Genomic DNA, 26023 nt, shown 5'->3' on the forward strand with positions numbered 1-26023 from the left:
TGCCTATAGTCCCAGCTACTCGGGAGGCTGAGGCAGGAGAATTGCTTGAACCCGGGAGGCAGAGGTTGCAGTGAGCCGAGGTGATGCCACTGCACTCCAGCCTGGTGCCTGGTGATGGAGCGAGACTCTGTCTCAAAAAAAAAAAAAGAGTTTTTAAAGATAATTTTGCATATGTGCATACACATGACTATATGATGCCTTGATTTGTGTTTCCGTCTTTTTCTTTCTTTGTTCTTCCTTGCCTGGTACTCCTCTCTCTCATTCCCCCACCCCATGCATAAATGCCCCTTTTCCACCAACCAAAATAATGTTAATAAATCTAGTATATATCCTTAATTTCACTCGATGCTTTTATAGACCTATATATCTATAGATACATAAACATACTGAAAGCTTTTGACAATGGTTTAACAGCAACAAGATCATATTATAAACGTCTTTCAGATTGTTACTTTCTTCACAAGCTAACCCTCATGGAAATTAGTGCAACCCAACTGACATAGTTATGATTTATTCATTTTAAGGTCTGCATAACAGTCAATAAAGAGAATATGCCTTTAGTTAACTCAGTTGTAACCATGTTGCATTCTCAGTATGGATCCTCTTAATGTTCTCAAGAGCATTCTCAAAAGACCTTCGGTGTTTATGAACCAAGACCTTAGAGTGCACCACACACAGGATCAGGAACTCTGGGTTTTGTCTTCACCTGTTTTGCTTTTACAATTGTCAAAAAACAAATTGTGTAACTTTCAAAGATCTGTACATCTCTATAGGGAAAAAAAGAAGAAAAAAATCTGTAAAAATCCGTAACTACCTGCTTCACAACATGGCCAATGAAAAATAATTTTCCTTATGCAAAAAAACTCCTCAATAAAGCACGAAGTAACGCTCTGCTGTACTCCTGATGATACCATCTCCCCATCTAACTAAGTGACTAAGGCAGGCAGAATTCTAAGATTACCACACTCTAATTTATATGTCCTGTATAGTCCCTTCCTGAAAGGGAGTGAGACTGAATATGATGGATTGCACTACTTTGATCCAAATCAGCTGATTTTGAGTCAATTAAAAGGGAGATCATCCTAGGTAGGCCTCATTTAATTGGGTGTCAGCCCATAAACAGAAAGGGTCAGAGATTTAAAGAGAAAAAGTGAGAATTTCTTCTGCTGGCTTTAAAGAAGCAAGCAACCACATGTGAGATGGCACATGGTTAGCATCTGAGGATCGTCTCTGAGAGCTGGGAGAAACCTCTGGCCAACAGCAAGCAAAGAAATAAGGACATCAGACTTAAAGTTGCAAGGAACTAAATGCTGCCAACAACCAATGTAGAGCTTGGAAGAAGGGCCTGAGTCACAAGAGAGATCACACAGACTTGGGCTGAAATTGTGATTTCCACCTTGTAAGCAAAGAAACTAGTTATGCCATGTCCAGACAGCTGACCAACAGAACATTGAGATAATTAATGGAAATGGTTATAAAACACTGTGTGGTAGGTTATTAGGGAGCAACAGAAAACTAATGTGGTGACCTTATATGAGATATATAGAGTTCAATCTCCAACACTATAAAGAAAAACAGTAGGTCCAAAGCATGAGCTTTTTAGTTCTAAAATACCATATTTTTAGAATTCTACCATAGATCAAACTCAGAGCTCTGTTTCAATTAACAGAACCAGTAGTTGTTTAAAAAAAATAGCACTGGGGGCCGGGTGCGGTGGCTCACACCTGTAATCCTAGCACTTTGGGAGGCCGAGGCAGGCGGATCATGAGGTCAGGAGTTCAAGACCAACCTGGCCAACATGGTGAAACCCCATCTCTACTAAAAATACAAAAATTAGCTGGGCGTGATGGCGGGTACCTGTAATATCAGCCACTCAGGAAGTTGAGGCAGGAGAATTGCTTGAACTTGTAGGGTGGAGGTTGCAGTGAGCTGAGATCGCACCACTGCATTTCAGCCTGAGTGACAGAGCAAGACTCCATCTCAAAAAAAAGTAAAAAAAAGCACTGGGGAAGGATAGCGTTCCTTTGTATCACTAGTTACACAATGTCTTTTTTAGGGTGTCATTAGAATGATCTGACATATTACGTGAGGTACGGCATGTTTTGTAGGTATTTTGTGTATTAAATGAGAACCTCCAGGCAGATTTACAAAGAAACATTTGTTTAATGGGGTTGAATAAGCAATAGTGAGGGAGACAGGACACTTTGAAAGTAGAAGACAGTTATTGTCATAATCTATTTCTCAACATTGACCACAAGCAACATTGTTTTTGAGATAACAAACCTTTGGACTCTAATCAAGCCAATGTGAAACTGAATTCATGTTAACAGGAGTTACATGCACACCATATGTGAGGATCCAGAACAATAGATCTCTTTGAAAAAGATCAGAACCTGTTGCAGTTTAAGCTGCGTTTGGGCCTATTGTAGAGTTTGGTTTTGAAGATGATAAAAACTTTAGCATGTTCTTTGCTCATCCCTTCAAAGGTTGATAAGAATGTTAAGAGAATGCTATCAAAATACCTACTTGAAATATTAAACAATACATGACTCTTTTAGAAAAAAAAAAGTAAATATATGAAATTCTACCCAAGACAAACTGCCTGTAGGACTGCCATAACAAATTGATGCAGGATATTTTTCTCCTTAGCTCAGCTAGGTCTGGGTTCTTTTCTTGTGACCAGGAAAAATTAGGCATGTAGACACTTGAAGAGTGAGTGGAGTAGAATTTATTAAGCAAAAGGAAAGCTCTCGGCAAAGAGATCCTGAAAGCAAGTTCCCAGTTACTGCCTTCTCAGTTGAATACAAGTGTAACAGTTTACCTTCGATCTGCTATCTAAGTGATTTCTACACCTTTTCACCAGCATTTGACATTATCATTTCAAGTGCTGTCACATGTGTTTTGAAGATACATTGAAATTTATTATTGGGGAGGAGAGGGGTAACAAAAAATACTATATATTTGATTGTAACTTTTTTTCTGTGTTTTGCATTCAGGCAATCACCAGAGGAAATTAGTGTCTGTAGGCTACACTTTGCTTAACACATTTAATTAAAGAGCCCAGTAGTAGAGAATTCAAGATAGGTGTGTTTAATTTCATGAAATCACTCATTTCATTAATTCTAAATTTCATCAGTCAAATGTTATTTCTTTAATTGCATGTTGATTGTTGTAACGAGGAGAATTAGAACAGCTCATAGGACAATATTTCTTTTTGATTTTTCTTAACACACCATATTTATTTGGAAATTTACCTTCTACATTGTCCAGGGAATTAGGATGGGCGTTGGCTGTTTTTCAGCACTTCCTGGTTGAGGCCAAGGGCTCCACTCACGTGCCTGTCCATCCCTTTACAAGGCTTCCCTCGCAGCTCCAGGTTTTCCGTTTCAAATTTAACAATGACCAAGCCCAAAAAAGCGACCAAGCTAAGAAATTATTATTATTTTTTCTTTTAAATCCGGAGAAGTGCTGCTGAGCACAGCGGGCTCACTGCTGTTCCTGCAGCCCCCGTCTCTGATCCGTTCTAGTCTCCTACCCACCCCCACCCCACCATAGTCAGGCAGAGACGGATTTCTGCCCTGCAAACCCCGAGAGTGAGAAAACGTCGCCTGAAGTCCTCGCATCACCCTTCACCCTCACGCCCTTGGGTTTAAAAAAGCCACTGCGCTCGTGGGTCATTTCAGGGTGCCTCTGCAGTGTCTGGAGCAAGTACAAGAGCATCCCTCCCACGGGATGTGCAGTGTATAGTCAAGCTGAGTAAACTGGGAATTTTGGCTGCTTTTTCTGCTGGGGTGGATGAGGAAAGGTGTGTCCCCCAAGCGTTCAGTTCAGACTAGAACCTTTGAATCTCTCCTGTCTCAGTGTCTCCCTCCAACCCCACCCGTCACCTTTCACGGTGTGGGAGTTCTGCTTTCCCAGACCAGAGAGGGGCGCCTTTCTAGCTTCCTGTCCCCTCGCCCACTGATTAAAAAATACAGAAAAAGACCAACACCAAAACCCCAAACAAAACGAAAGCCCCAAACTAAAAAACAAACAAACAAAAAACCCACCCCAACCCAAACCAACCCCCCTTCCCCCAAAACACACAAATACGGGAGTCACAGCGAGTGGATCCGCTGCTGGTGCCGAATGAATGGAAGCGCGGGGCGGGCCTGCGCACGCGGCCGCCCTGCCCACGATGCCGTCGCCCCGCGGCCTGTAGGGCCTTCGCTGGCCCCTCGCCCTCCTCCCGCCCTGGGCTGAGGCTGCCGCCGGCTCCGCGCCCAACGCTGAGGCCGCGGCGGCGACGGGGAAGGTCGGAGGGAGGGTGGTTTCCTCCCGCCCCACACCCAGTCTCCGAGCCGGATATATAGAGTGTCACGTTTGGGAGCCGAAAGACCAGAGCCGTTTCCTTGTGGCTGGAGGGCTTCCCGCAGCCTCGGGGAAGGAGCAGGATTTGGAGGACCACTAGTTGAACCCCATCCCCGTGCTGGAGGAACAGGTATTCCAGGGTCCCCACCCGTGGCGCTCGCAGAACCCACGCGCTCCGAAGGCAGAGACCGGGCTGGGGGTGGCCCGGGAGGGAGGGCTCGGCTGGGTTCGCAGGGCGGGGCGGTTCCTGGCGGGACCTCGAGGAGGGTGGGTGTGAGGCCGGGTGGGAGGAGAGAAGCATTTGCCGAGGCTCTGCCCCTGAAGCTGCCCCCGGCTGCACCCCCGTCGTCACCCAGCGTTTAGGCGCGTTTGGCGTCGGCGGAGCCCGCCAAGGTGGGGCGCGCGGGGGTTGCAAAGGGCAGCGAGCCGGGAAGGACCACAGAAGGTTAACGTGGGGGGCTGCACCGTTGGGAGTGGGGACCGAGGGAGGGAGGCGCGAGGCCGGGTCCCGCCCAGGCCTTCTGGGCCCCTGGTGCTATTCCTGGAGAGAACGCGCAAACGCCGGGGCCACGTGTGAAGCAGCGGCCGTCCCAGGTCCCCTCCGGCGTCCGGGACAGCCGGGGCGCCCTGCCCTGGCCCCCGGAGCGGGTCCTCACCCGACCCCAGTCCCACCCGAGGCTGCGCACGTCCCTACGCTCCCACTTGGGCCTCGCCGGGGTTGTGGCTGACGCGTTCGGGTGGCTGGGGAGTCCAGGGCGGGGTTTGCCCTTGTAGGAAGTTTTCGACCTCTTCCTGTGGCCTGAGCATCCTGGGGGTGTGCAGGGGAGCAGGTGTCAGAAGACTCCAATTGGAGTAGATGGCTTGCAGGAAGGCTGCTCAACCCTCCCATAAAGTAGAATTGCCCGCAGGGCAGTGTCAGTCTATTAAAACAATTCATGCCAGCCTTATCCTAGAAACTAGAGGAAGGCGTCCCACCTGCCAGCAGGGGGTAGGATTATAAGCACCTTTTCTTCCATGGATGAATTATGTGGTATGAGCAACCAAGGTTATCGCTGTATCTGCAAGAGTTTGGCCACTGGTTGAATCACATAGAGTGCTCCCATTACGTGATGAGCAAGGACAGAGCAGGGTCAGCAAAGTGACCAGGAAACTCAAGTGGATCGTGCTTTTCTGCTTGCTAGATCGAGAGAAGTTTGACACTGTGCAAATGGAAATTTGAGCATTATCCCGTGGTTTCAATTACCCATCTCTCTCTATATTCTCATTTATATGGGTTGGAGATTTGACTGACAGGTGTATTTAGTCCAAAATTTATAAAGCTGGGCAAGGGACACAATAAAACCATGAGGCAGCCACCTAAACTGAAGAGCAGGAGGTTCAGCAGAATTCCCATTTAGGGGTATTTGTGTGCAAGGGAGATGGGCATGAGGTTTTTACCAGGCTGACTCGTGTGTCAGTATTTCATCAGTAGTATTTCTCAGGATCCACGTCTTTACAGTATTCTTTTCCTAATTCTGAGGGCAGCTTCTGCCCCTGCTGTATTAACAAATTCCTCACTTACTCCTATTTCTAACATTGGGTTATAATTATCTATAAAATAGATGTAAATCACTGTGAGTTGGTAAATCTTACAGCTATTAGAGAAATTAAAGTATATGAAAATATCTTTTCCTTAAAGGAGGCTAAAATGTGACATCCAATTACAGAGGAAGAGGGAGAGGTTGAAAAATAAAATGGCTTATGTTAGGGTATCACTTTGGGGTTCATACAGCATATGATCATCTTGACGGTCTCACCACCTGCTTTCCTATCTCCTGAAGAGGCATTCTTGAGTGCATTCGTTCCTGGCAACACCTCATCAGGTTAAGAAGTCCTTTATTTTGCATTAATTCCCGTGCACTCATGAAAACTTACTGATCCCCGAATATAGCCTTGCGAAGGATCATGGACAATGACCACCTGCATGCTTGTCCCTACCAATATATTCTGACATTGTGGGCTCTGTTGGAACATGTATTACCTTTGGAGAGGGTAACAGACCAACTGGAGAATTTGATGAAAGCTCTGGAATATGAAAGACAAACACATACGTATGAACACAAAATTCCACCTACAATTTCAGGAGTTCATGGCCTCCTTGACGCCCAGCCTCCCACATTATAGATGTCTGGAGACTCCAGGCAGGGCCAGCTTCATGGAAATGCAAAACTACAGTTGCACAGGGCCTTGCGCTTGGACGGGTCCTGCCTGCATTTGGTAATGTTCTGCTGTCACTGTTGTCTGGCTTAATAATTTTCAAACAAGAGGCTCTGAATCTTCATTTTGTACTGTGTTCTACAAATTATGACCTGACCCCAGGCTGACAAACTTGGCCTAAAACTAACCAAATTGCAGTGTTGTCTTTAACAGGAATCCCACATTTCTGTTAAGCAGTTCTCCAACCTGAAATTTATCTGCTGCTCACTTAGGCTCCCTTGGACATGTCATTCAGTCTTCCTATATTTCAGTTTTCTCATCGACAAAATAAAGACAACAGATGAAACCTTCTACTTTCTTTATTTTTAAGGTTGTATTATCTCTAAGTAAAAAGAGATAATAATTGTAAACATGTCTACTGACTTTGAATGGTTCTTGACTAACAAATACTCTATTGTTGAAGGGTTAAACTTTGCCCTCTATTTTTCAGAAGTAGCTTGAGAAAGGTTGGTTAAGCACATTAAAAAGATTGTAGAACCTTTCTAATCCTTATAGTTTGGTGGAAAATAAAACAAAAAGTAGAAAAGTATTCAGCACTTTAAATACTCCTGAAATATCATTATTCGGACAAGATTGGAATTTTCAACTTAAAGTGCAGAATAACTTCTTGGATCACAAAGATATGTTTGAGTCTAATTCATCCAAAAATGGAACTGTGAGAAACGGAGCCAATGATTGACATTTTTTGAGGGGGTAATCCTTTTTGTTTCATTGAATTTAAAAAATCTGTAAGTTCAAAAGTTTGATCAAGTCATCCTTTGAAATATCCTGGGAAATGCCAAATCAATTTAAAGTACACCTAGTCTTTTGTTAAGTACACCTAGTTACCTTTTGTGAGTTTGGTGCCTCTTAAAGAGGAACTGAGAAAACAGGCAAGTCCTCTGTCCCCAGACTCCTCCCTTCACTAGTCTCTGACCTCAAAACGTATCCTTATTCCAGCTGTCCTTGTTAGCATGATGGCAATACACTCAGAACCATTGAGGAATATTAGGGTGAAAGGGAGCTGATCAAACTCCTATATTAAGGTCTTCTAATGGGAGCACTAGAAGGGATGAATGGAGATTCTTTCTTCATGCAATTACTCTGTGCAGGGGCATCCAGTGTACTTTAGGATGCAAAGTAACAGGTCCTGTATTCAATAAACTTTTGACATCATTAGCAAGAAAAAATATGTCAATATAAGGTATTAATTTAAAATAGCAAATAAGTTACAAGGCAATAGAAGATTTGGCACCAAATGAATGGGGGAGAAAATAAGTGCAATGAATTCCCAAGAAGAGAATAAAATAAGCTGAAATGCTGAGGGAAGGGTAAGAGGAAAGTCCCTTAAAGATAGCCCTTAAAGTTCTGGTCTTAATAGAGATGAACAAGCAACACTTTTTGGTGCCCAGGGACCACAGTGGCACTTTGGGGTGGGAAGTGTGCAGAAAAGAAAAATCTGGATGCAGCTGAAATTTTATGTAAGAAAAAGGCAGGAGATAACTCTGTAAGAGAAATTCCCTCTGCTAGCTTCATTCATGTTATAAATAATTATTAAGCACGTTCTGTGACCAGACACTGTGCCAACTTTTTCACATTTGGTGTTGTACAGAGCAGATGTGTTCCCTATTTTTTTGGAACCTACAGACATTTACAAAATAAACATGTAAGAATATATTGTGGGAAGTAGTATAGAGAAGAACAGAGTGCTATAAGAAAAAAACTCAGGGATGCTGACTCCGATTTGGTGCTCTGAGAAGCCTTGCTCTTTGACAAAGAAAGATTTCAATTGCTATTGGAAAGAAGCATAGGGGTTAACGTGACTAAAAAAAAAAAAATCGACAAAGAGAAAAAGCAATCTGGGCACAGGAAATTGCAAATGGGAAGATCCTAAGGAGAGAAAAAGCTGGCAACATTCAAGGGACAGAGGGAAGGCAGGCCCTATGACTGAGAGTCAGGACACACAGTTGGAGAAGGGAGCAGGTGACTGATCATGCCAGACTTCACAGGTCTCGATAAAGATCTTGAATTTAATTTAAGTGGGTAGCCATTGAAGACATTTAAGCCAGAGACTGTTCTAATTTCTATTTTGAGGAAATCTTTATGGAGACAATAAGGAGGGTGAACTGGAGGGATAAAGGATTGGAGGTAGTAAGACCAGGAAGGACAGAGCACAGGTGAGCGTACTGTCAGGGAAGAGGGAGAGAAGTGCACAGACTTGAGGTGTGTTTTTATGGTTGGACTAACACAGCTTGGTGATAGACTGGACATGGGAGGTGGGTGAGACAGAAAGAAGAGTGGGAATGAATTCATTTAATAGATAGTGCTGAATGCTTATAATCCAAAGCAGTAGGCTCAGATGCACATGATTTAGAGTTACCATAAGAAGAACTGAAAAATAAAACAAAAACTGATCGCCCTGGTTATTACCTCTGAAAAAGTGTACTGGCTGCTGGGATAGGGATGAGAGAAAGGAGGGAGGAGATTTTTGCTTTCCATACTATCCTCTGTACTGTTCGAACAATTTTTTAAACCATGCTTGCATTTTATAATTTTTTAAAAAAGGTTATCACCATGAGAGATATAGCTCCTGTTTTTCTGATTGAGCACATAAATGGAATATGGTGTAATATCCTAAAATGAGAAGAATTAGGGAAGAAAGATCTGCTCCTCCCCAAAATAATTATTCTAAAACATAATTTACTCCCCTGCTTAAAACCTTGTCATTCCTCTGCCTTGTCTATAGCAGTGTTTCCCAAAATGTACTCTATGAATTATTATTTTCTTGGGATATTAACAGTTAAGTAAAGGAAGAAATGCTTCCCTGATGATATAACTTTGAGAAACACTTGATTTAACCTACTTAACCAGTTTTATTGCAGGTATCCTCAGAGTCTTTAATGTCCTAATGCATGTTAATAATGATCAAGAAAGGAAAGATCTTTTATGCCACATTTCCTAAACTTATTTGACCTTGAAATGCTTTTCCAGTAGAACATCTAAGAGAGTCAGCATTCAGCATAACACGCATTGGGAAATGCTGTCCTATATTAACAGATTAAACTTTTTAACATCTACAGTTCTCTATTAACCATAAGCTTCTCTCATCTCTTTAATCCTACTTAGTTGGTGGGAAGCAAGAGACTGGAATTGACTCTGTTAATAGACATTAAGTTGCTAAAAACAATTCTGCTCTGTGGATGAGACATATTCAGAATCAAGATCTGCAGTCTAATTAAAAGCAAAATTGTCATTGTTTGTTTTTCATTTCTACTTCTCTGGCAAGGCTCTGCAGGACCTCATCAAGGTACATTTTGTCAAGTCTATATTTAACATGTGTGACCTGAGGCATAAACGATGGGGAAGACTTCCCAGGGCCTCTTAGGTTCAGTGGTAGGCCTGGGCCTTATCTGATGTTTGTAAGCCATCCCCTGCAAGGCAACACAGTGTGACTACATGGGGCATTTGTAGGAACACTGTAGGAACACTGATTTTTGAGTCTCATTTCTGGATCTCCATGCATTTGCATGGTAGTAGGCTGGAGGTAGAAATGCAGCCTATGGCCAAAGAACAGTGCAGCAGAGCATAATGGAAGAAACAGGTTCACCCAGCTGTAGACTTCTTCTATGGCTTCGTCAGCTCTGTGTTCCAGCCCAGGGGTCAGCAACTATGGCCTGAGGCTGAAATCTGGCCCCTGTGTTTTTGTATATTCTTTGAACTAAGAATGGTTCTTATATTTTTAAATGGTTAAAAAAAATCCGAAGAATAATATTCTGTGACATGGGAAAAATGATAGGAAATTTAACCTATATGAAATTTAACCTTCAGTGTCTATAAATCAAGTTTTATAAGAAACCAGCTTGTGTCGTTCATCTAGTCATCCCTATTGGCTATGACTGCTTTAGTGCCCTAACCAATCAATTATTGTCACCGTTAAAGCCTAATATATTTACCTTGATCCCTGCTGTAGGCTGTGAAACTCACCTGCCATAGGTAATCTTAATTGTTTTGTTTTTCATTTGTTTAATTTATAAGTGGGTAGAAGTAAAATAGCTAAATTGACATCCTATTAGGTCCTCAAAGATTATTGGCAATCAGGCACAGAAAGATAAATACTGCATAATCTCATTTTTATGTGGAATTTAAAAACATTGAACTCATAAATAAAAGTAGAGAGAAGAATGCTGGTTACCAGAGATCGAAGGCAAAAAGTGGTAGGGTTGCAGGGTGGGGGGAGGTGGGAATGAGGGGGCTGAGGTGGGGGAAAGTTGCTGGTCAAAGGGTACGAAGTTTCAGTTAGGCAGGAGGCATAAGTTTTAAGATCTACTGCACATCAGCATGACTATAGTCAATGTTAATGTATATTTCAAAATAACTAAGTAAATTTCCAGTGTCTCACCACAAAAATAAGTGATGGCTACTGTATCCTCTAAATGTATAAAATCATAATTTGTAAATTTAAAATAATACTAATTTAAAAAAAAAACAAATCATTATTGGCATTGGAGTCGTGACAATGCCAGTGTTTGTTGGTGGCTAGCGTTGCTAACACTACATGCCCATGTAAAAAGCAGAAGATAGTCTCAAAGGTGATCGCTTTTAAATTTAACTCAAACATTTGAACTCATGTATACAGGATAGGCACTCAAATAAATGAATCTACAGCCTCCAGAGGTAAATTAAACCTAGTATAACTTAACTGTTTTATTTTGTTACCCCTAAGTAGATTGGATTTCCTGAGTCACCTCTGATTTGTATTTCAATAACGAAGCCAATCTTTTTATTATTATTATTATTAATGCGCACTTTTGTATGAAGAGTGGTAGTTTAGGGATGACCGCCTCAATTTTGGGTGACAAAAATACAAATTTCTCTATCACTACCATAAACCTATTGAATCAGAATTTTTGGTGTGAGGATCCCCAGGGGTTTCATAAGTAGCTGGCATAGCACAGGAAGAGATTTTTGAATAGCTAGTCCAGGTATTTCCATGGAACAGAGTTGGAAAATAAGGCCCACCAGGTCTGGTGCTTGGCTCTGTTACTGCTGTCATAAAATATTTTTAGATGAGGATGAGCTGTAGGAGCACAAAGTTTGGATTGTGGGTCTCATTGCCAGCCATATTTATTGAGAGATTTCTGTGAGATACCTAACTTTATAAAGATGACTGATTTCAGGTGAGATCTTTATTCAAAGGACATTCTCCCACTTTAATCAACACCTGAATTAAAGTAAAAAAACAATATATATGTGTGTAATTTTGTCTGTGTGTATAGCCAACAATCTGATTAAACAATGAAAAAAAAGTCTTACTATAATTGCCAGACACTAAGAATAACAATTGTTTGTTGATTTAGCTGTATTATTTCAAAGTCCTAGGTAATTTTGTATCCTTAACCTCTGCAGGTTTGCAAAAGCGTTTTCAAGCCGCAGTTGATAATATGTATCTCCTATGGCTTTTGGACATCTTGCTTTAAAGGCATTTTAACTTCCCAGGCTTCTCCAGAGACAGCCCCAAAACATTGAAGCCCACCCTTGAAGGGAGGAAGAGAAAGCAAACACTCTTCCCTGTGAATTTGTGTAGAAAAGGCAAAAATATGGTTTCTCCAAACCACTTACTCATCCTTCCACCTTAGCTGGGAACTTGTTGGATCAGTAGCATTTGCTGATGAATAACAGGATGACCATAGGAGGCAAAAATAATATTTCCAGAGCCAAGAAATGGGAAAAGCTGTTGTGAAAACACCCCACATTTAGGTCATTTTTAAAAAATGGTGCAGTATTTATTACAGGTCATTGAGAGGGCACATTCCACAGAAGTGAGCAAAAATCCCAGGTATCCTTGAAAGCAAGATCCTTGGAAATTAGAATGATAATTAAGTTATGTGTCTGATCCCAACATATTTGAAATCACTTAAGCACTTCCAGCAGAGTTAGGTCCACCAGTGCACAGTATTGTCAAGAAACTAAAAGAATCTGCCCAAAATAATTGGATAAACTGAGTAAAAGAAATGGCAACAATTCAGTGTTTGTACATATATTAAAAATTTTTGCTTATTATTTTCAATAAATGATATTTAATACTAAAAGTTGTATGGATAGAAGTAACATAGTTTTAGCATCTGAAAGATGGATGGTATTCACTTAATAAAAACATAGAGCAATTTGCCTAAAACTTAAGAGAAACTGTTTACTTAAAATAATATTTTTTCCTGATAGATATTAATTAATAAGTAAATATTAATAAAACCAACTGTATGTCAGCCTATGTTTTTCTTTCTATTTCACTGTAACTATTGTCTCATTTTGAACTGAATCTTATTCACTTGTGTTTTGTTTACACAAGACCTTCGGGACATATCTGCCCTGAAGCTAAGCACATGATCTAAAAGATGGACACTTTCTTTTACCAAAGAGCTTTCTGGGCCTTGAGATCCACTTACCAAACTATTCTCAAAGCTGCAGGAATCTTTGATGGCTTGAAGGAATTAATTTCCCTCATCCAAATGAGCAGTTTGCTTCTTTCTCAGCAACTTGTACTTGCCGTCTCTCTCTCCTTAGCAGAATTGTGACATTGCCTCTTCCTTCTTTTCCTTCTACTATTTTGGTGCAGTCCTGCCGGAGGCAATGGTTATGCAAGTGCCGCTGAGTGTGTTGCTGATCACAGGATTGCACTTTAGGTAAATTTAGGTCTCTCTTTTAGGACAGAACAAAATTTTCCCAAATTAGACTTCCTTGAACTCCTAGACATACTATATGTTGGCACATATCACACCATCTTGTCTACAGTACATAGTAGTGGGTGCAAATAGCTTTGTCTTAACTAAGTATACTCACACTGGAAATTGTAGAATGTTCAAGTATCATATCTATATTTGGTCTAATTCTCTTATAGAAAAGAAAAGCCAGTCCAAAGACATAAAGTGGCTTGCCCCACATCTATTTTGTGGGTGTATCTAGGCTAGTATCCAAATCCTATGACTGCAAATCTCATGACCATTCCATTCCATTCATTCATTTACTCATATGTACTATTTATTGTCTACTATGTGCCAGAGAAGGTGTTTAGCTTTGCAGACAATTATATCAAAACAAGTTATAGTACCAGCCCTCAAATTTTGGTAGCCCTTACTCTTTGAGCAGTATTTGGCCAAGGAGTTTGTGCAATTTTTCAGTAATGTTATCCGATGTGTAAATACACAATGCTCATATATCTTTATTTTCCCTCTTCCCTCTCCAAACCAGCCCCGGTCAATGACTTGACTTTCCATAGCACCAAGCATTTAACAGCAATAAGAGTAAGATGGGAAATGGAGTTGAAATGAAATATTAAAATTCCATAGGGAAGCTCATGAAAATTCTTCTCAAGAAAATAATGTTCTTCATTCACTACAGGTCTCGGGAGTTAATCAGCTTGTGGGTCTGTCCCCTCATTTACTCAATGTGTCACCAGGTCCCCTTTTTCTTCAAACCTGGCTGAGGCCTAGCTTGCATACTTCCTTTTCTGTATCTAAAGATAGACACAATCTCTTGGTGTTTTAAGTACTTAAGTGCTAATCCTTGTGGGGAAAGTGAGAGGGGAAGAGCAAAAATAACCAATGTTGAGAGTTATGAAGTTTCCAGAATGATACCGTTGAGTCTTGGCGTAGGATCAGTAGTTAGTTGCTTACTTCCTCTAAGATAAGTGGAAAAACCCCATTATCTTCAGCTATCAGTCTTTATTTCTGGAGACAAGGTCAAAAACCAGTCCTCTGCCCTGGAAGTCCTTACTTATTCTCCTGAACTACGTGAATATGGGCATTTGTCTGATGAGAGGATTTCTAGCTTTCCATAGATTGTCACAGAATTCATGATGAGAACAACACGGGGAACAACTGCTTTAGGAGCTATTAAGTGGACCATTTTAGTTCATTGAAGTTCTCTAGACTCTGGCTGCTGTCAGGTCAGGAAAGATCCTTCTATAGATTCCTCACAGGAACAGTAGAGCTGTTTGGGATACATAGGGTTTTCTTTTTCATCTTCAGTGATTTGTGAACATTACATTGTTCTAAAACAGAGAAAGGATTATGTTATTCTTCTGCATAACACCTTCCATGGCTCTCCATTTCCTAGAGTAGCCTTGCCAAGTGTGTGAGATGCTAACTGAGGTGGACTGTGAAAGGTGGGTGTTCCCAGTGCAGAAGAGCCCTTAATATCACCTTCATTTCCTGCCATATGGCTGTGTGTCCAAAGGCAAGTAACTTAACTTCCTGCTATATGGCTGTGTCCAAAGGCAGGTTACTTAATAACTTTCAGTCTTCCCAATGTATTCATTTGCTAGGGCTGCTGTAACAAAGTACCAGAAACTGGCTGGCTTACTCAAATGAAGTGTGTTGTCTCACAGTTTTGGAGGCTAGATGTCTGAGATCAAGGTGTCAGCAGAGTTGGCTTCTGAGGACTGTGATGGAAGGATCTGTTCCAGATCTCTTTTTCTTTGCTTGTAGATGGCTGTTTTCTCCTTGTGTCTTCACATCATCTTCCTTCTATGCATATCTCTGTCTTTTTATAAAAACATCCATCATATTGGATTGGGAACCTCCCCATACTCCAGTATGACCACATCTTAACTAATTATATTTGCAATGATCATATTTCCAAATAAGGTCACATTCTAAGGTACTGAGGTTTAGGACTTCAAGATATAAAACAATTCAACCCGTAACACCCAGGAAATTAATACTTGACTATTTATTATCACAGTGGAAAATGTGATGAAACTATCTACAAAACACTTTCTTTGTGCTAAAATAAAAGTACACATATTTTTGGTATGGATTAATAATGAGCGTAAGTAATGACTACTGACTTCACCAAGAGTTTCTTCTCCGCATGATCTTTATTATTTTTTATCAGGTATAACATCCATATGGAAAAGTGAATATATCATAAATGCATTAAATTTAACATACGTGAACACCTCCCAGATTCTGTCTTCCAAGTTAAAAAAGAAAAACAGAAAAACATTTATCAGCATCCTAGAAGCTCCCTTCATACTCCTGGGCAGTTACTACCTAGTGCCTCCCAGATTAACCACTATCCTGACTTCTAAGTCACAATTAGCTAAACTCAAACATAGATTGGCTTTGCCAGTTTTTGGAGTTTGTATAAATGAAATGATAAAGTAATCCTTTTTTATGTCTGGCTTCTTTACTCAATATTATGTTCATGAGATCCTTCCAAATTATTGCATGTATTTATAGATTATTCATTCACATTGCTGTATAGTACTCCATACTGTGACTATACCATACTTATCCATTCCGTTGAAGACTTCAGTAGTTTCTACTGTGAGTTTCTTAGGACTAGAGCTGCTATGAACATTCTTGTGAATATCTTTTGTTGAACGTATGTACACATTTTGGGGTGGTATACTTAGGTGTGAAATTGCTTTATGCAAAAAGCTTTAATAAATTTGCTGAAGGGTTTTCCAAAGTGATTGTTCAATTAATACTCCCAGCAGTGGTAGTAAAGAATTTCCCTTGTTCCACATTCTTGTCAACACTTCTTATTTTCTGTCATTTTAATTTTAGCCATTTGGGTGGGAGAGTAGTTGTATGGCACAGTGGTTTTATTCGTATTTCTCTGGTGACTGAAAAGATTTAGCACCTTTCCATATATTTATTGGTCACTTGGATATCTTCTCTTGTGATATTCCGAAGTCTTTGCTCATTTGTCTATTGGTTTATCTGTCTTTTTCACAGTAATTTGTGAGTATACATTATATTTTCTGGATATAATTCCTTTGTTGGATATGTGCTTTGTCAATGTGTTCTCCCAATTATGCCTGTCCTTTTTACTCTTTTTTTTAGTTTTAATGAACACAAATTCTTAATCTTAATAGAGTTTAATTTATTAGTATTGTTCTTTATAGTATTTTCTGCCTACTCATAAATCAGGAAGATGTTCTTTTCTAAAAATTGTGTTGTTTCCCCTTTTATACTAAAAGTTATACTATCCATCTGAAATTAATTTTTGTATGATGTGAGAAATAAAATACATATTTTTCCATGTGGATATTCAATTGACTCAACATTAGTCATTAGAATTCTGCATATCATTTTAAATCACAGGGACAGAGTAGCAGTCTGGATATCTCAGAACAAAGACATTTAAGGATAAAGTCATTTAAAACATATCTCACTATAATGACTTCTGCAGCCCATTTTGATTATGAGGAGCCTAGGATGTTCAGTATTGAGGTCAACTACTCATTTAATCTGCTTGCAGGAACCTAATTTCTGGTCTAATAGATTAAGTAAAATAAAATAAATAAATGCATCTTCTTGGAAATATGTCACTCTCAACAATCAAAATATAAAATGTAAAATTAATTTGGATCCTAGATATAAGTGTTATTGGTGAAAAAAATTAATAGTGTGAAAAGGTCATGACCAAACATTTGGGAATAAATAATCAAAAGGCTTATCTTTTATTATTAAGGAAGACAAATGAAGGGCCCACTTGTCTTCATCGCACTTACACATTTAATGTCTCACTAGTTCTCCCATCTGTCATCAAGATGGAAGACATGAAATAAGGAGAGATTGAAGGCAGAAAGATTCGCTACGTGGCCATTCATTCTTTCATGTATTCATTCAACAAGTAGTTACTCAATGATTATTGTATCAGGTATTGTATTAAATTCTGTGAATATAAAAAAAGTAAAACACAGTCACTGCCCTCAAGCATTTTTAATCCAGTGGAGAAAAGAGACAACTAAGTAGTCAATTACATAAATATGATAATTAATAGAGGCTCTGAGAGTTTGGCAGATAGGACACTCAGCTCAGCCCAGAATGAGGGGAGAACTGGGAACCCCTTCTCAAAGTCTGAGGTTTGACCACTGAAGGGGGACAGGATGAGGGATAAATGGTTGGGTAGTGTAGGACATAGCCTCTAGAGCTAGTATACAAGATGTGTGACCTTTGGCAAATCACTTTATTTCTCTGTGCCTTAGGTTTTTTTTTGTTAAATGGGATTTATGATAGTTAACCACCACAGAGTTGTTCTGCTGATTCATTCTTCCTTTAGAAGACTGATTGGCACGGAGTAGGTGTTTAGTGAGTCAGGCGATTGTCTTATGTGAGAGTTACAGCATTACAGTTGGTCCAGAAGTTCTGAAGACGCAAAGAGGTATTATCTACAGCATTTGTCCAATGTGACAACTGTAATAGAGAGAGAAGAGCAGTGACCAGAACCCAGGAGTTCGGGCTGTTGCCCTGATTGTGCTATATATTTACATCAGAAAAATGATGAGATTATCTCTAAAGTTCCTTTCCACTCTCATGTCCTGTGATTCTGCAGCTCCCACAGAGATAGACTTAATAAATATGATTTGAATTCTGGTGGTAGAGAAATAAAGAAAGAAATAAAAATCCATTCTGAGATTTCCAGCTGAGTGACTGAGTGAGCACTGATATCATTTCAAAAGAAACAGGCAAGTCAAAAAGAGATAGGTGTGTGGAGACTGGGAATGATATAGCACAGATTTGTGGATAAAATTTTTATATTGGAAGAAGCCATTTCCATCATTTTAATTCATTGTGGTAGAGAAGCAGATATTTCCATAGTTAATCACGACCACAGAAACAGGAGCCCGATTGCCTAGATCAAGGTTTGTCACTTACTTAAATGTTCTGCATCTGGCTTTCTTCATCAGTAAAATGCAGGTGAAATGCAGATTGAACCATGCACAATTGCCCTTTGTAGGTCAAAATGGTGGCATGTTGACAATTTTATATGGTTTGACCTAATGATAGATAGCCTCTAAGGGGCAGTACTGAGAAATAAATGAGTTCATGTGTGTTGCCTGCTTAGGACAGAGTTCAACACATAATATAGTACTATGGAAGTGTTTCCCTTATTATTAAGGCCATTTAGCTTGTTCAAAACCTATTGCACCAATCTTCATTTAGGAAGAACAATAAGGAATTGCATAGTATGCTTATTTAGGCCTCTTTCCCATTCTTCACTTACGCAGTCACGAGGCCTTGATGAGGCAGTTAGTCCTTAGAAATACAACTGGGTTCACTTTCACTGCCATCACGGCTGCCATTTTGCTTTTTTCTCATGCCTCCATCTAGACAGGCATCGGTTTTTGCTCCAAAGGGAAATTTAGCATCAAAGTTATCAGATGGAAGCTAGCTTCCTCTCCCTGTTCTTCTGTCCTCCACCCTCACTCCCTCCCCAGCCTAACTGTTGGTACCAGCAGGCTTGGTTTCCATTTCCCTCACAGTGTGATTTTGGTGACATACTGGTCATCCAACATCTGAGGGCTCTTGGTATTCTGGACACTTTAGCTGGCCCTGCGGAGTGGGGAAAAGGAGAAGGATATATCTAAGGCTAAGAAGAGCGAAGAACAGAGGGGAGAGTAAAAGGGTCAGCTCTAAGCCACGAACTAAGGAGTAGAACAGACACAGAGACTATTGAGTAACCCTGTTCTAGTTGCATGACCTTTGACAAGTGTTAGTGTGTTTGTGTGATGAGTCTCCAATTTTGCATGAACCAAGATACAGAGAGATGATTAAGAAGCAGGAGAAACAAAACAAAACAAAAAAATGTGTCTTTGCTGTGTCTTTTAAATCACAGAGACACAATCACAGTCTGGGCACAGTAGCAGTAAAAGCAGTGTGAGCAGAGTTCCTTACGGGACTGTTTACTTGCTGTTGCCTGGTGTCATACATAGATTAACCATGACTCATACTGTTGGTTTATAACATATGTTCCAGTTTGTGAATTGTCTTTTCACTTCCTTTTTTGTGTTTTTGGAAGCACAGAAGTTCTTACTATTAATGTAGGTGAAGTTACTGAATATTTTATCTTTGTTTTCAGATACTTGTATCTTGCTTAAGGAGATTATTCCCTGTCTGCTTCATGTTTTAAGTAATTAGTTTGTAAACCTCTCCCAAGTTAGGCTGTGGTTTCAAGTTTGCAACCATTCATGTTTGCAATGGTTTACCTCTTCTTCTTGGTATCACCCTAGTGATACATTTTACATAAAGGAAGGAAATACTCTAAGGGTGAAATTCAGAATAACAAATTATGGCTGATTAAAATCACCCTTACTAATTATTGAATGTTTCACAAGTGCAAGATACTTAACAAAAACTCTATGGTGTCAATCCCAGGGATCACAGATGAGGAAACTGAGGCCCACGAAGTTTAAAACATAATCATTAGACAAGCAATTCACATAAAAATATAGTTATTTTTGAAAGTATAATGTCAAGAGAGAGCTCAAAACCTCCTTTGAGAGCTAACCTAAAGAATGCTTTGGTATTGAAATATTCCCATTTTGTTTGAATGTAGTGGACACGTTTGTATTAAAAGCAGCATCATATTTGCCTGAAAATCAATGAAAAATGATTCTACCTTCTTTTTTGATGATCAGATTTTTCAAGAACAGACCCATGGTTTGTCTTTATTATCAAGAGACAGTTTGAAAAATAGTCATACCAAATAGGTAAACATTTGGAGCCTTGAAGAGGAAATTATCTGTTGAGGTTAGAGTTTCCTTGCAAATTAAATACATTTGAGTTCCCAGAGTTCTAATACTCTAATATGTGGTGGTTAAGAAAAAAAAAAATACAAAACAGAGTTACCAGGTGTACAGATGTCCTGGATGTTATTGTATAGGAAAAACAGAAAGCAAATGAACACCTGGTAAAAAGCTTTCTCATGTCCTATAGCAGTTAGAAGACTTCAATTTCTTTCATCAAAATTTCAGTCTTGGCTCTGTCACTAATAATGGCCTTAGCCAAATCACTACTTGTCTCTGATCCTCAGTTTCCTCATCTGTGAATGACAACATCTACACTATTTACCTCCCAAAGAAGACACTGAAAAGAGTGCATGAAATACTTTGAGAATTTTTAATATAAAGTATAAGATGTAAATTATTAACTTTTTTTACTATTAATATCAGTTACTGATATTAATAGTAATAGTCTTAGATACTGATATCTAAGTGTATCTAAGACTGATAATATCTTGTGTGTGCATGTGTGTGTGTGTACAGACTTTGTTATCTGTATCTATACATAATTTTATACATGATAATAGTCATTTTCATTTCAATTACATTTAACACTCCTTGGAGGACTTATTATGTCCATTATTTTATGTGTCCCAGAGTAACCTTGTGAGGTGAACCAAGTGTTGTCTTATCTTTCCATGTTGTTAATGCACATCTCTGCTTTCTGACCAAAAGGAAAACCTCTTCTCTTTGGCAATTTCTGCAGTTTGTCAGTCCTTGCTGCTGTTACCTGTGACCTCCAGATTATTCCCTGATATTTATCAAATACGTGGCTCACATATGTTGTCTCCTTTCCAACTTCTGAGAGTATTCTTAAACTTCAAAGTCCATGTGGATGAACATTTAGCACTCTGATGCCTTGACCTCACACTTCTATCAGTTTTCATTTTAAACACTAAAGCACCCAATTTTTAGAAACCTACTTCCAAAGCAAGTCCTTGGGCGCTGACATTGCTCCAGACAGCTATATCTGAAATCTCTAAATCTGACAGTTCACTCTTGTACAGTGACCTTCTTTACTTCCAGCTCTCTTAGTTTCTTTCTCCCCTTATAGCTATGGTTCCAGTTCAGCAAGACTTTCATTCTTTAGACTCTCCACCATCCCTGCCCCCGACACACACACACACACACACACACACACACACACACACACACACACACTTTCTCATAGTCAATGAGCTTCCTCCGGATCTTACTTCCTTCTCTGTGTAGCCTAGGTCAATTACTTTAAGAGTACCCTTGCTAGCTCCTTCTATTCCTACCTTTTTTATTTGTTACCACCAATTTGGATCTTGCCAATAATTGATTTTCCCTGTTTCAACCACCAGGAGTCAGGTGTTGCTGGAGAAAACCAGCTAAGTATTTGTATGAAATGGAGTTGGTACAAATCCATCGCTTTCCCTATTGGATACTCTGCTGCTTTCAGCTTCTTTGCTGGTTTCTTGTTTTCTATTCTATCTGGAGCAGTTGTTATAAATATTTACTCCTTTCCAGGAGCTTTTTCCTTTACTTGCAACTTTTTAATTGGCAATATATGATCTTGCCTCACACTCCACAGAGAAAAGAGAAATAACCAAAGATCTGTCTCAGGTTCTGCTCCAACCTACCTCTTTTCCTTCTTTTTAGAGGATGAGATGACATTCCCCTGTTTAAGTCTGACCCCTCTATTTTTTTCTACACATTTTATTCCCTCTGAACTTATCCAGAAACTTACTTCCACTTATTTTCATTCTTTCCTTTTCTATCTCTCAGAGCATGTAAATGCTCAAACATTTCATTTTACTAACAAATAAATGAGTGTCCCACACACGCCCTTATTTCTACATCCTCCTATACTTCAATTGTTACATCATTATCCTATATCACTTTTCCTTTTGTGGTTGAATGTCACCCAGAAGTACTTTACATTAGCTCTTTTGATTAAGTAATGCATCCACAGAGTTGTCATATACATTCTATAATCAAACAACAGTTCACGAATTATCCCAAGACTTAGTTTGGTGCTTTATTTAGTTACCTCTGTGTTGACATTTTGCCTTATTCAATAAGGAAGTTTGCTTTAGATGAATATATGATGGTAACTTGCAGCTTTGGCCAACGACAAGAGAGTATCAAAGCACTAACTGTTAAACCTCAAGTAAGAAACAAGAACTTAAGGATAGTGATGGGAATTGTGGAAAAAAAATTCCTCATTACCAGTTACTAATATGATATTCTTGGAGAGATGGTGCATCCCAAATAAACAGTGCATACCCTCATAGATGAAATACATAGTTTCTTTACTCAGGATTCCAGAAAGTAGCAGAGGGTGGGATCTTGATAATGTGTCAGTTAAGAGTAAACACAGATGCCAGGGAAGTGTTTCCTGCACAGTTTATCCTGCTTGAAACCAGAGGCCAGCTGGGAGTTGCTGAACTTTGGTTCTCCCTCCATAAAAGGGAAGCCTGCAATTAGATGAACCCTTGCTTCTGCTAACAGAAATTACTGAGATTTATGATACTGTGAGGGTACATGGAGGACCTTATATTGTTAGCAAGCGTCAGATTACCCTGATGATATTTCTGGTCAGCTCATTTCTGGGGATGGAGAGCAGTGTGCTTACTGACAGCCGAGGCCCTGCAAGGCATCCTGGTTTGGTGCATGTTCAGATGTTTCAAAAGCACATTTCTGAAGGACAGGCTCAGAAAGAAATTAACAGAAAGTAATTCAAACTACCAATAATCATAACTTAGTATTCATCTTATAGAATGCTAGAGCAAAAATTGAAAAATAAAGCAAAATACCAAAATTTAATATAAAAAGTAAAAGCTAGGTGACCTCAGTTTATGAAACTTTAAAGGTTGGAAATTTTAAATGTGCACTTCTGTAGTTTTATAAGATATAACATGGTAATTAAGTTTTCAGAAGCACTAAACATAGGAGGAAGTATTTTAAGATCACCATGGTCATAGTTTAATTTTATGCTCCCCAGATTCCTCATATGAAAGTTTTGGGGAAATGCTTAGCAATTTTATTTAAATAAAAGATTTCTAATGGATAAAACATATTTATTTTTCAGTAATTGCAATAATTGTTCATTTGCTTTTCTGAGTCAATTTACTGCCTGTGGTATGCTTCACTATCATCAGGGCCACTGGCCTGCCATGAAGCCCTGTGATATCTAGTCATCAGAATTCCAGCTGAGTTTGAATGAGAGCAGTGAAAGCAGACAGGTCATCTGCCAGTCTTAAAGACAACGTTTTGAACATCTTTATTTAGTTTGCATTGTTTTTTTCGACTAGGAAAAGAGACAGCTCTTTCAGAAAAAGAAAACTCATTTGTATTTTAGAAAATGAAGTTTATATTTACCAGTTGAAAGACCATCTAGAAGAAAGGAAATTAGAATGATAGCTAAAACTGTCATGCTTACATTAACAACTGTCATGATATTTGAACAAAAAGCCAAAATGACACAGTGGCTTATAACAGGCAGAGAAAATGATGCTATGAATATAATATAAAGAAAATGTGGATGTGTTACCCTTGCCTGAGATCTTGAATCCAGTGTGTAATCATGCAGGCTGTGCCTCTGACTATTTTGATTCTGCCTTAGCTACTCTGTGTTCACTTGGGCAATGTGGACACACATCAATGTAATGGAAAAAAGGGAGAAGAGGAAACTTGAGATAGATTAACTGAATACTTTTTCAAGAAGAAGTGATGGCTTGGTTGTGGAGAAGGCATAGGTTAAATTAGTATTCTTTAATAAACTACCAATGAATTTCATTTAGCCATGCTGACCTCCTGTCCTTCATCAACTGGGCTGAGCAAGACTGACTGTGACCCACTGCTTATGTCACAAAATGAAGCAATGGGTTAAACAAGACTGACTGCCACCCACAGCTTATGTCACAAAATGAAGCAATAGCCAGTCATGTCTAGAGCCAAGGAATTTTCTGAAGTGTATTCAATTTAAATAACCCTGGTTCAGAGCCTGAAGAAGTTTATGAATGTTCCAACAGTAAATGGAGGCAAATCTTTTAGAGATGATATTCGAGTGCTTTCAGACAAACACCCCCACATTCAGACACTTGATCCGGATATCATCAGTCTGATTCCGGTCTATTCTAGCTGCAGTGGATCCAGGATGGCAATACGGGGGTGGGGGCGGGGGTGGGATCTGTAGTTTCCAAATAACATACAGGGCAAAAAACAGAGAGCTGGATCTAGATTTGATTAGAGATTTTGAAGAGGTACTCTTTTCTACTTCTATTTGTGTTTTTACTAGAACATATTATTATACAAATACTTCTGTGAAAAAAAATGTGGATAGAAGAATGATGTCACTGAAAACTCTGCCAGTGGCAGAGATTTCCAACTAAAAATTGGGTAATAACCAGTTTTCCTGTGACTAATTAACAAGGGCTATCCCAGGGTTTTATCCTAAAGATGAAGAAGTAATAAGGTATTTACCAATGATAAAAATGGGTAGAGGGTTGAAAAAAAGCATTGAAATTACATTACTCTGACACAGTAGCTGAACTGTAGTCGAATTCACACATTCATAGATCTCAGAGCTGGACAAAAACCTAGAGTGGGGCATTTGTTCTGGGCTATAGAAGGTATTATTATCCCCATTTCACAGATGTGTTCCAAGATTTTCCTGAGAGTACATGTAACTATTAGATTTATAATTAAATAGCAATTGTCGTATAAGCCAAAAAAAACAAAAAAACAAAAAACTCAGCCACTATCTATTCTGTCCAGAAGACAAATTGCCATAATGGGCAAGAATCATGCAAAAAGAAGGAAAATTTTCATTATCTGTTCTGCTAATCTGAAGGAGCTCGATGACAAGATGGTGGATAATCTACGCTGTGCCTCTAAAATTTCAAATGCAATTCATGGCATCTCCTATGAGACACATGCTCATGGGCTGCTACATGAAGAATAAACTAACCATGTTTGTCTGTTGGTCACTATAAAATTAATGGTCCTCAGAAATAGTGGTCTTAATGGATGCAGCTTGGTTGTAACCATCATAACAATAAAAAATAATTATAACAAAAAAGTTTCAGTAATATTCATTCCCAGTACCACCACTCTTTTATGTTCTTAAAACTTACATTAAGTGATAATTTTTTTAACAATCTTATGCTCATAAAATAATTTTTTTTTAAAGAAAAGGCTAGATGCTGTGGCTCATGCCTGTAATTCCAGCACTTTGGGAGGCTGAGGTGGGCAGATCGCTTGAGCCCAGGAGTTGGAGACTAGCCTGGGCAACATGGCCAAACCCCATCTCTACAAGAAAATACAAAAGCTAGTTCAGGCATGATCATGCACGTCTGTAGTCCCAGCTACCTGGGAGGCTGAGGTGGGAGTATCGCTTGAGCCTGGGAGGTCGAGGCTGCAGTAAGCCACGATCATACCACTGCATTCCAGCCTGGGTGACAAGCAAGATCTTGTCTCAAAGTTTTTTTAAAAAGTTGCGGGGGACAGCTTTGTTTTTGTAATATGGTAAGGCCCATGTTCTTTGATATTGCTTCTTGTAGTAGAGGACATGAAAACTAGAGAGTATGCTAGATAACTTATTGAAAAAATATCTTCCTTTTCTAACAATATGTGGATTAATTTCCATGTTCATTGAATGTTCTGTCTTGATTTCTTGGGTGAGTTTGCTAGGGTTACTATTGCAAGGTACCACCGACTGAATGGCTTAAACAGCAGACATGCATTTTCTCATGGTTCTGGAGGCTAGCTATCGAGTTCAAGATGCTGGCAGGGTTGGTTCCTTTCAAGGGCCATCGGGAAGGAGCTTTCCAGGGCTCTCTCTCTTTGACTGGTAGATGGCCATCTTTTTCCTATATCTTCAGATTATTTTCTCTC

The 26023-nt window shown here is 39.4% G+C and overlaps 1 protein-coding gene across 1 annotated transcript in view; it reads left to right on the plus strand.

The window, feature by feature from the left end:
* Nucleotides 1-4333: 4333 nt before the first annotated feature.
* FAR2 (fatty acyl-CoA reductase 2) overlaps nucleotides 4334-26023 on the plus strand; it is a 159470-nt gene continuing 137780 nt past the window's right edge. The window contains exon 1 of the mRNA XM_012474248.3: nucleotides 4334-4480. The gene's annotated coding sequence lies outside the window, so the exon portion shown is untranslated. The remainder of the gene's footprint in view (nucleotides 4481-26023) is intronic.

Source organism: Aotus nancymaae, unplaced genomic scaffold (assembly GCF_030222135.1).
Source record: "Aotus nancymaae isolate 86718 unplaced genomic scaffold, 86718_ANA_hifiasm-v0.15.2.pri h1tg000016l, whole genome shotgun sequence".
Classification (NCBI taxonomy): domain Eukaryota; kingdom Metazoa; phylum Chordata; class Mammalia; order Primates; family Aotidae; genus Aotus; species Aotus nancymaae.